The following is an 8,224-nucleotide window of genomic DNA, read 5'->3' as shown; positions in this document are numbered from 1 at the left end:
TGCTTTCAAGTGGGAAATACGAGCTTCAGACTAGGACATAACCACTTGAATGACCCTTCCAGGAGACGAAATCAGAAGTGGGAAAATGAGAGATTGTGATGCCCGAGTTAACAAGTTGTGAGATTTCATCACTGACCATTCACCTTTTAACCAAAAGATGATAAAGCAAATCCATTTTGACAATCTGTTTACTTGTGAATCTTTTATCAATTACTCTCCCTAGACTGGAATGAAAATTAGAGAAACACAATTAGAACAAAACTCTATCTTGTCATGTGGCCTGAGGCAAAGAAAGCAGCCCAAGACTGGCAACATTAGAAAACGTTTGTTCCTCCAGCAATCTTGGCAAATATCTACCCGCGTAATGTAAGATAACAGTTCAGTGTTTAAACAACCCATAAACCTGAAGGACAAGATATCACAACGTTGACTCGTTGACAATGTCACTAGACTGGCATGGTGGGTGACATTTGCGAAGTTTCATTACATTACATTTCACTTAGTCCTGCATGTTGAAGCTCAGAGCCAAATATTTTTACTGTACCCCACAATCACACCTGTAACCCTGTACATGTGACTATTAAACACTCTGAATCTGGTCAGGTCCAGGATTTTTTGTGAGCCCCGCTTATCATCTTTGTTCTATCCTGTCAAATACTGACCTGCATAACGTGAGAAGCAGAGAGTGAGAAAACACTTCAGTGTTTACTGTCACACCATCAACTCATCTACCTACAGGAGAGATAAGATATCCCTCCACATGACTTTTTATCTCAAACATCCTATAGGGCACAGGTGTCAAACTCATTCCACGGGGGGCCGAGTGTCTGCGGGTTTTCGCTCCTCCCTTGTACTTGATTGATGAATTAACATCACTAATTAGTTAGGAACTCCCCACACCTGGTTGTCTAGGGCTTTATTGAAAGGAAAAACCAAAAACCTGCAGACACTAGGCCCTCCGTGGAATGAGTTTGACACCCCTGCTATAGGGCATGAACAATGTGTTCTCTTTGATAACGTTGACTCGCTGACAATGACAAGTTTCATTATAACATTGTGTGAGGTATTTGTTGTGACATAGGGCTACTCTTCTCCGGGTACATTTTGGTGTTCCAACTTGCAATGAAAGTTCATTTGGGATCATGGGAATGTATTATAGTGGAGATGAAAATCTTATACTGTCTATTTATAGGTGTCTCAAAAAGCACAAGGAAAACCAACGCTGATCTTCTGCTCTTAGATTTCTTTTAAGGACCCAATCTGGAACATATCTAAAGGTCCATTTATATTGGAGAAACATGGGACGATTCAGTACCATAGTTTATATGTGAACAAGAGTTTGGAGCAGTCTGACTGAGTCGATTGCCTTTGTATTCGATTCACCTGGAGAATCTTGAATCCTCCATCAGCTGACCAGCTATCATGCTACATTTGCTTGTGCCACAGGGGGCCACTAATCACACCGATATAAATTGTGTCAGCTCGTGTGGGCATAAACTCTGAAGTGTCTGAAGTTTGTACTTTCATTGAGAGTCGTTTCATTTGAAATTCAGATTGAAACTGTCATCAGTGTGCCAGGCTCATACCTCTTCTTGTTTCTTAAACAATCAAACACACCTCTCCCTCTTTTTTCTTTCTATTCAGACAGTTGGGAACACAGATAAGGGAGGAGAGGGGGTTCAGAAATGGGGAAGTGAACTCCGGTCTCTGGCTCAGGGACAATATGTGGGCTAGACTTGTGGTGTTACTGACTCAGCTACACTCTGTATCTGTTTCCTTAAACAAACACACTTAAAAGGAACAGTGTAAACAACTGCTGTATTCTCACTGAGTCCAAGTGGTTGTGGCTTTACAAACTCATGAAAAATCTATGACACACTATCAATCATACAATGTATTTGGTTTTACTTATAGAGTTTTGAGCCCTTTTTAGCTTTGGTTCCGAGGAGCTCCTACTTCCCATAAAGTGTTGGACTATTTCATCATACCTGTGAAGTTGACTAATTTAAGCATTGAGCACAATGGAGAAACACACTGGATGTATGCAACAACATTTCCGCTTAAACAGATAAATAAAAGGATGCATTTCAAACCTCTAACCACTCTGATTCCCAACATGGGTTCAACCATGTCAGTTTCAGTCTAAACCACAACAAGAAGTGAGACAACTTGCCAACACTGCCAAACAAAATAGCTCTGCACAACACATTTGGTACAAGGACAAACAGCTTCATCCCAACAGGACCATGCTTTTAGGTAAAACATTTGAAAAATCCATTAAGAACACCTTCCTGATATTGAGTTGCACCCCCCTTTTGCCTTCAGAACAGCCCCAATTAGTCAGTACATGAACTCTACAAGTTGTTGAAATAGTTCCACAGTGTGGCTGGCACCTACTACCATAACCCGTTCAAAGGCACTTAAATATTTTGTCTTGCCCATTCCCCCTCCGAATGGCACACATACACAATCCACGTCTCAATGTCTCATGGCTTAAAAATCCTTCTAGTTACATCAATAAGGGATCATAGCTTTTACCTGGATTCACCAGGTTAGTCCATGTCATGGTAAAAGCTGGTGTTTTTTATGTTTTGGGGGTTGACACATGCAAACTAAACAATGTTTGTAGAGGTGCTGACTAATAGAAAGTAAACTGTATAAATATTTTTTTAAAGTCACACTACATTATGCTCCAGACAATTGAATGGGTATATAAAGTGTGTGACTTTCTTTTCATATAGCTCTGGGAGAACTTTATCTTAAAGTAAAACACCCACTCTACTCATCACAGACTGCCATTATGCAGTCTGGTCAGAGGAGGGAGACAGAGCACCACTACTGTCCCTCATGAGAAGGTTTGAAACATATAGAGGCAGCAATTCTACTGTTAAACTTAATTTACCTTCTCCTGGGACTGACAACCACTGTTGAGGGACATAAACCACTGTGCAAGTGAGTCAAAGTAGGCCCCATTTAAGATATACTGTAGTTGTTACATTGTGTGGTTTATGATTTTAATATTCTCAAATATGACACACAGTAGGCCTACCTTAGTAAACTGATGACTTAATTTATCTGTGTGTGCGCACGTGCACGGTGGTGTATATGTGTAATAAATGAACTCAATGCTCCACATACTTTTAAAACCCCAGTGTTGATCAGTGACTGTTCACTCCTTTCAGAGCCACTGACACGCAGCACAATGATGATGTCACTGATTCTACTGCTGTGGACACTGGGACTCCTTGTTCAGGGTGAGAGACACTTTGACTAACTTTGATTCATGTTTGGTTTAGCCTTAGATTTAAACTTAGTTTGTGAATATTGCTGAATAAAAAACAAAATTCATGATTTTGCCTGATATGTTTCATGATAGGCTTTGAAAGAGTGGCAATGTCTATTTGTTGTGATAACCTTATTAATCAGTCCTTCTTCACCTTTGTTTTATCTCTGGAGCTTCATTCACAAACACACTGGGACACGGAGGATACTGAGCTGTAGAGGATGCTTCTCTTTTGAAGAAGATGCTGAATAAAGTGTTATAAGTAAAGATTGGGATGAATTTTCTGTTATGTTCAGGACATCAGGTTTTGATTTACACCTCTGTTTATGATTGACCTCTAAAAGTTGAACCTGTCTGACCCAATTCAACTACTCATCTCACAGTCCATGTTGAACTTCTATACCCCTTCAAACCTGAAAGAGTGAAGGAAGTCATATTGATTCCAATTTATGAAGCACCCTTTTCATTTGACTTAACAGTGCATAGTAGTCGCCATAAATACACAGTTAACCACACAGAATAAAACCCCCAAAATACCCTTGAGTAGAATTCCCCATTTGAACGTTATGCAAAGTCCAGTGTAAAGTCTGCTTCCCCAGCCCATGTTCAGTTCTTTAGTCAGACACACAGCTGCCCCAGTCCCAGAGGATTTGACTTCAGAACATTGTGAGCTGTGGTGGAGTGGAGTTCCACGCTCCCGGAATAGAGCAGTACAGTGGCCAGATGTTCACCTGTCCCCAGACAGTTCAGTGAGTTTTTGGTATTGGGTGAGTGTCAGGGTGCTGCTCCAGCTGTAGTGGCCATCCTTCTCCAGGACCCCAGGGCTCCCGGTCACCTCCCAGGTGTTACTGCTGCTGCCGTCCACCTTCCAGCTCAGCTTCCAGTCTGAGGGGAAGCCCTTGTTGGCCAGGCACATAAGAGTGGCCTTGCCCTGCTGCAGCTCCACGTTAGAGGGGGGCAGGACTGTCAGGGTGGGACGAACATCACCTAGAAGACAGGTAGGAAGTTAAAGAGAGGGGAATTTTCAATCAATCATCAGACTGATATGACAATAATGATGCAGCAGTTTTACATCTTAGCTGTAAATGGCTTTGTCCATCAGTAGGTTTCTGTTCCTCATACAGACAGTTAGTTCATCAGTCTTTATGTCACTCTTCCACTTCCCTTTGAGTAGCTACTGAAGCATATTATAACTACATGAGATGACTGAAAATACATTAAACTTTCTTCAAAATGTAACTATTTAAAATGTGAAATATTTCAGTATACTTCTCACTTATTGTAATGGAATAAACTCTTAAGAGTCAAAATGCATTTCAATATTAATTATTATTATTTTCAAGAACAATTCTTAAAATATGAATTTATTTAAAATGAGTTTAAAATATGTGTAACGTCCTGACCAGAGTTCTTATGTGTTTTGCTTGTTTAGTGTTGGTCAGGACGTGAGCTGGGTGGGAATTCTATGTTGTGTGTCTAGTTCGTCTGTTTCCTGTCTCTGTGTTTGTGTTCTGCACCAGATAGGACTGTTATCGGTTTGCCACATTTTGTTATTTTGTTATTTGTTAAGTGTTCACTGTTTATTAGTGTTATTAAACATGTTGAGCACTGGCTACGCTGCGTGTTGGTCCGATCCCTGCTACACTCTCTCTTTTAGTGAAGAGAGGGAAGGCTGCCGTTACAGAACCACCCACCAATCTCGGACCAAGCAGCGTAGCAACGGGCAGCAGCAGCAGCAGCGGGACCAGGAGAAATGGACTTGGGAGGAAGTATTGGACGGAAAGGGTTGCTACACATGGAAGGAGATCCTGGCTGGTAAGGATCGCCTTCCATGGGAACAGGAGGCGGCAGCTAGGAGAGCGAAAGCAGCTGAGAAGGGGAACCGGTGTTATGAGGGAACACGGCTGGCCAGGAAGCCCGAGAAGAAATCCCAAAAATTTCTTGGGTGGGGGGCTAAAGGGTAGTGTGGCGAAGTCAGGTAGGAGACCTGCGCCCACTTCCCATGCTTACCGTGGAGAGCGGGAGTACGGGCAGACACCGTGTTATGCGGAAGAGCGCACGGTGTCTCCTGTACGTGTGCATAGCTCGGTGAGGGTTATTCCACCTCCCCGCACTGGCCGGGCTAGATTGAGCATTGAGCCAAGTGCCATGAAGCCGGCTCAACATATCTGGCCTCCAGTACGTCTCCTCGGGCCGGTGTACATGGCACCAGCCTTACGCATGGTGTCCCCGGTTCGCCTACACAGCCCAGTGCGGGTTATTCCACCTCCCCGCATTGGTCGGGCTACGGGGAGTATTCAACCAGGTAAGGTTGGGCAGGCTCAGTGCTCAAGGGAGCCAGTACGCCTGCACGGTCCGGTATATCCGGCGCCACCTTCCCGCCCCAGCCCAGTACCATCAGTGCCTACACCACGCACTAGGCTTCCTGTGCGTCTCCAGAGCCCTGTTCCTCCTCCACGCACTCTCCCTGTGGTGCGTGTCTCCAGCCCAGTATCACCAGTTCCGGCACCACGCACCAAGCCTCCTGTGCGTCTCCAGAGCCCTGTACGCACTTTTCCTTCTCCCCCCACTCGCCCTGAGGTGTGTGCCCTCAGTCCGGTACCACCAGTTCCGGCACCACGCACCAGGCCTATAGTGCGCTTTGAGAAACCAGTGTGCCCTGTTCCTGCTCCCCGCACTAGCCTTGAGGTGCGTGTCTCCAGTCCGGTGCCACCAGTTCCGGCACCACGCACCAGGCCTACTGTGCGCCTCAGCAGGTCAGAGTCGGCTGTCTGCCCAACCCCGCCTGCACTGCTCGTCTGCTCAACGCCGTCTGCACTGCTCGTCTGCCCAGTGCCGTCTGAGCTGCCTGCCTGCCCAGCGCCGTCTGAGCCATCCGTCTGCCCAGCGCCATCTGAGCCATCCGTCTGCCCAGCGCCATCTGAGCCATCCGTCTGCCCAGCGCCATCTGAGCCATCCGTCTGCCCAGCGCCATCTGAGCCATCCGTCTGCCCAGCGCCATCTGAGCCGCCCGTCTGTCCCGAGCCGTCAGAGCCGCCCGTCTGTCCCGAGCCGCTCGAGCCGCCAGTCAGTCAGGAGCCGCTAGAGCCGTCCGTCAGTCAGGAGCCGCTAGAGCCGTCCGTCAGTCAGGAGCCGCTAGAGCCGTCCGTCAGTCAGGAGCCGCCAGAGCCGCCAGCCAGTCAAGAGCCGCCAGAGCCGCCCGCCAGTCAGGAGCCGCCAGAGCCGCCAGCCAGTCAGGAGCCGCTAGAGCCGCCAGCCAGTCAGGAGCTGCCAGAGCCGCCAGCCAGTCAGGAGCTGCCAGAGCCGCCAGCCAGTCAGGAGCTGCCCTTCAGTCAGGAGCTGCACTCCAGTCATGAGCTGCACTCCAGTCATGAGCTGCACTCCAGTCATGAGCTGCACTCCAGTCATGAGCTGCCCTCCAGTCATGAGCTGCCCTCCAGTCATGAGCTGCCTTCCAGTCATGAGCTGCCCTACAGTCATGAGCTGCCCTACAGTCATGAGCTGCCCTACAGTCATGAGCTGCCCTACAGTCATGAGTTGCCCTCCAGTCATGAGTTGCCCTCCAGTCATGAGCTGCCCTCCAGTCATGAGCTGCCCTACAGTCCAGAGCTGCAATTCAGTCCGGAGCTGCAATTCAGTCCGGAGCTGCCATTCGTCCTGAGCTGCCTCTCTGTCCGGAGTTGCCCCTCTGTCCTGAGCTACCTCTCTGTCCTGAGCTACCTCTCTGTCCTGAGCTACCTCCTAAATCATGTGGGGGCCTTGGGGAGGATTCTTAGGCCAAGGTCGTGGGCGAGGGTCGCCACTCAAAGGACGCTAAGGAGGGGGACAAAGACAGTGGTGGAGTGGTGTCCTCGTCCACCGCCGGAGCCGCCACCGCGGACAGATGCCCACCCAGACCCTCCCCTTGAGTTTTAGGGGTGCGTTCGGAGTCCGCACCTCGGGGGGGGGGGGGGGTACTGTAACGTCCTGACCAGAGTTCTTATGTGTTTTGCTTGTTTAGTGTTGGTCAGGACGTGAGCTGGGTGGGAATTCTATGTTGTGTGTCTAGTTCGTCTGTTTCCTGTCTCTGTGTTTGTGTTCTGCACCAGATAGGACTGTTATCGGTTTGCCACATTTTGTTATTTTGTTATTTGTTAAGTGTTCACTGTTTATTAGTGTTATTAAACATGTTGAGCACTGGCTACGCTGCGTGTTGGTCCGATCCCTGCTACACTCTCTCTTTTAGTGAAGAGAGGGAAGGCTGCCGTTACAATATGCCTACTGTATGCTGAGGAAGTAAATTCCAGTTGACTGCAAGCATTTAACAATGATATAAACATAAAAATAAAAATAAATCGAACTTACTTTTTTTGTATGGGACTTTACTATGTGTAACTGGCGCATCTGCATATTCTCTTCTCCAAACTGTACTAACCTGCCGTGGCGGAGATCTTTGTGGGCTATACTCGGCCTTGTCTCAGGATGGTAAGTTGGTGGTTGAAGATATCCCTCTAGTGGTGTGGGGGCTGTGCTTTGGCAAAGTGGGTGGGGTTATATCCTGCCTGTTTGGCCCTGTCCCGGGGATCATCGGATGGGGCCACAGTGTCTCCTGACCCCTCCTGTTTCAGCCTCCAGTATTTATGCTGCAGTAGTTTGTGTGTCAGGGGGCTAGGGTCAATCTGTTATATCTGGAGTATTTCTCCAGTGTCCTGTGTGAATTTACGTATGTACTCTCTAATTATTTCTTTCTCTCTCTCTCGGGGGACCTGAGCCCTAGGACCATGCCTCAGGACTACCTGGCATGATGACTCCTTGCTGTCCCCAGTCCACCTGGCCGTGCTGCTGCTTCAGTTTCAACTGTTCTGCCTGCGGCTATGGAACCCTGACCTGTTCACCGGACGTGCTACCTGTCCCAGAACTGTTGTTTTCATCTCTCTAGAGACTGCAAGAGCGGTAGAGATA

The sequence above is a fragment of the Salvelinus namaycush genome, chromosome 27, assembly GCF_016432855.1.
Source record: "Salvelinus namaycush isolate Seneca chromosome 27, SaNama_1.0, whole genome shotgun sequence".
NCBI classification, from domain to species: Eukaryota; Metazoa; Chordata; class Actinopteri; order Salmoniformes; family Salmonidae; genus Salvelinus; species Salvelinus namaycush.
This window is presented reverse-complemented; position numbering follows the sequence as displayed.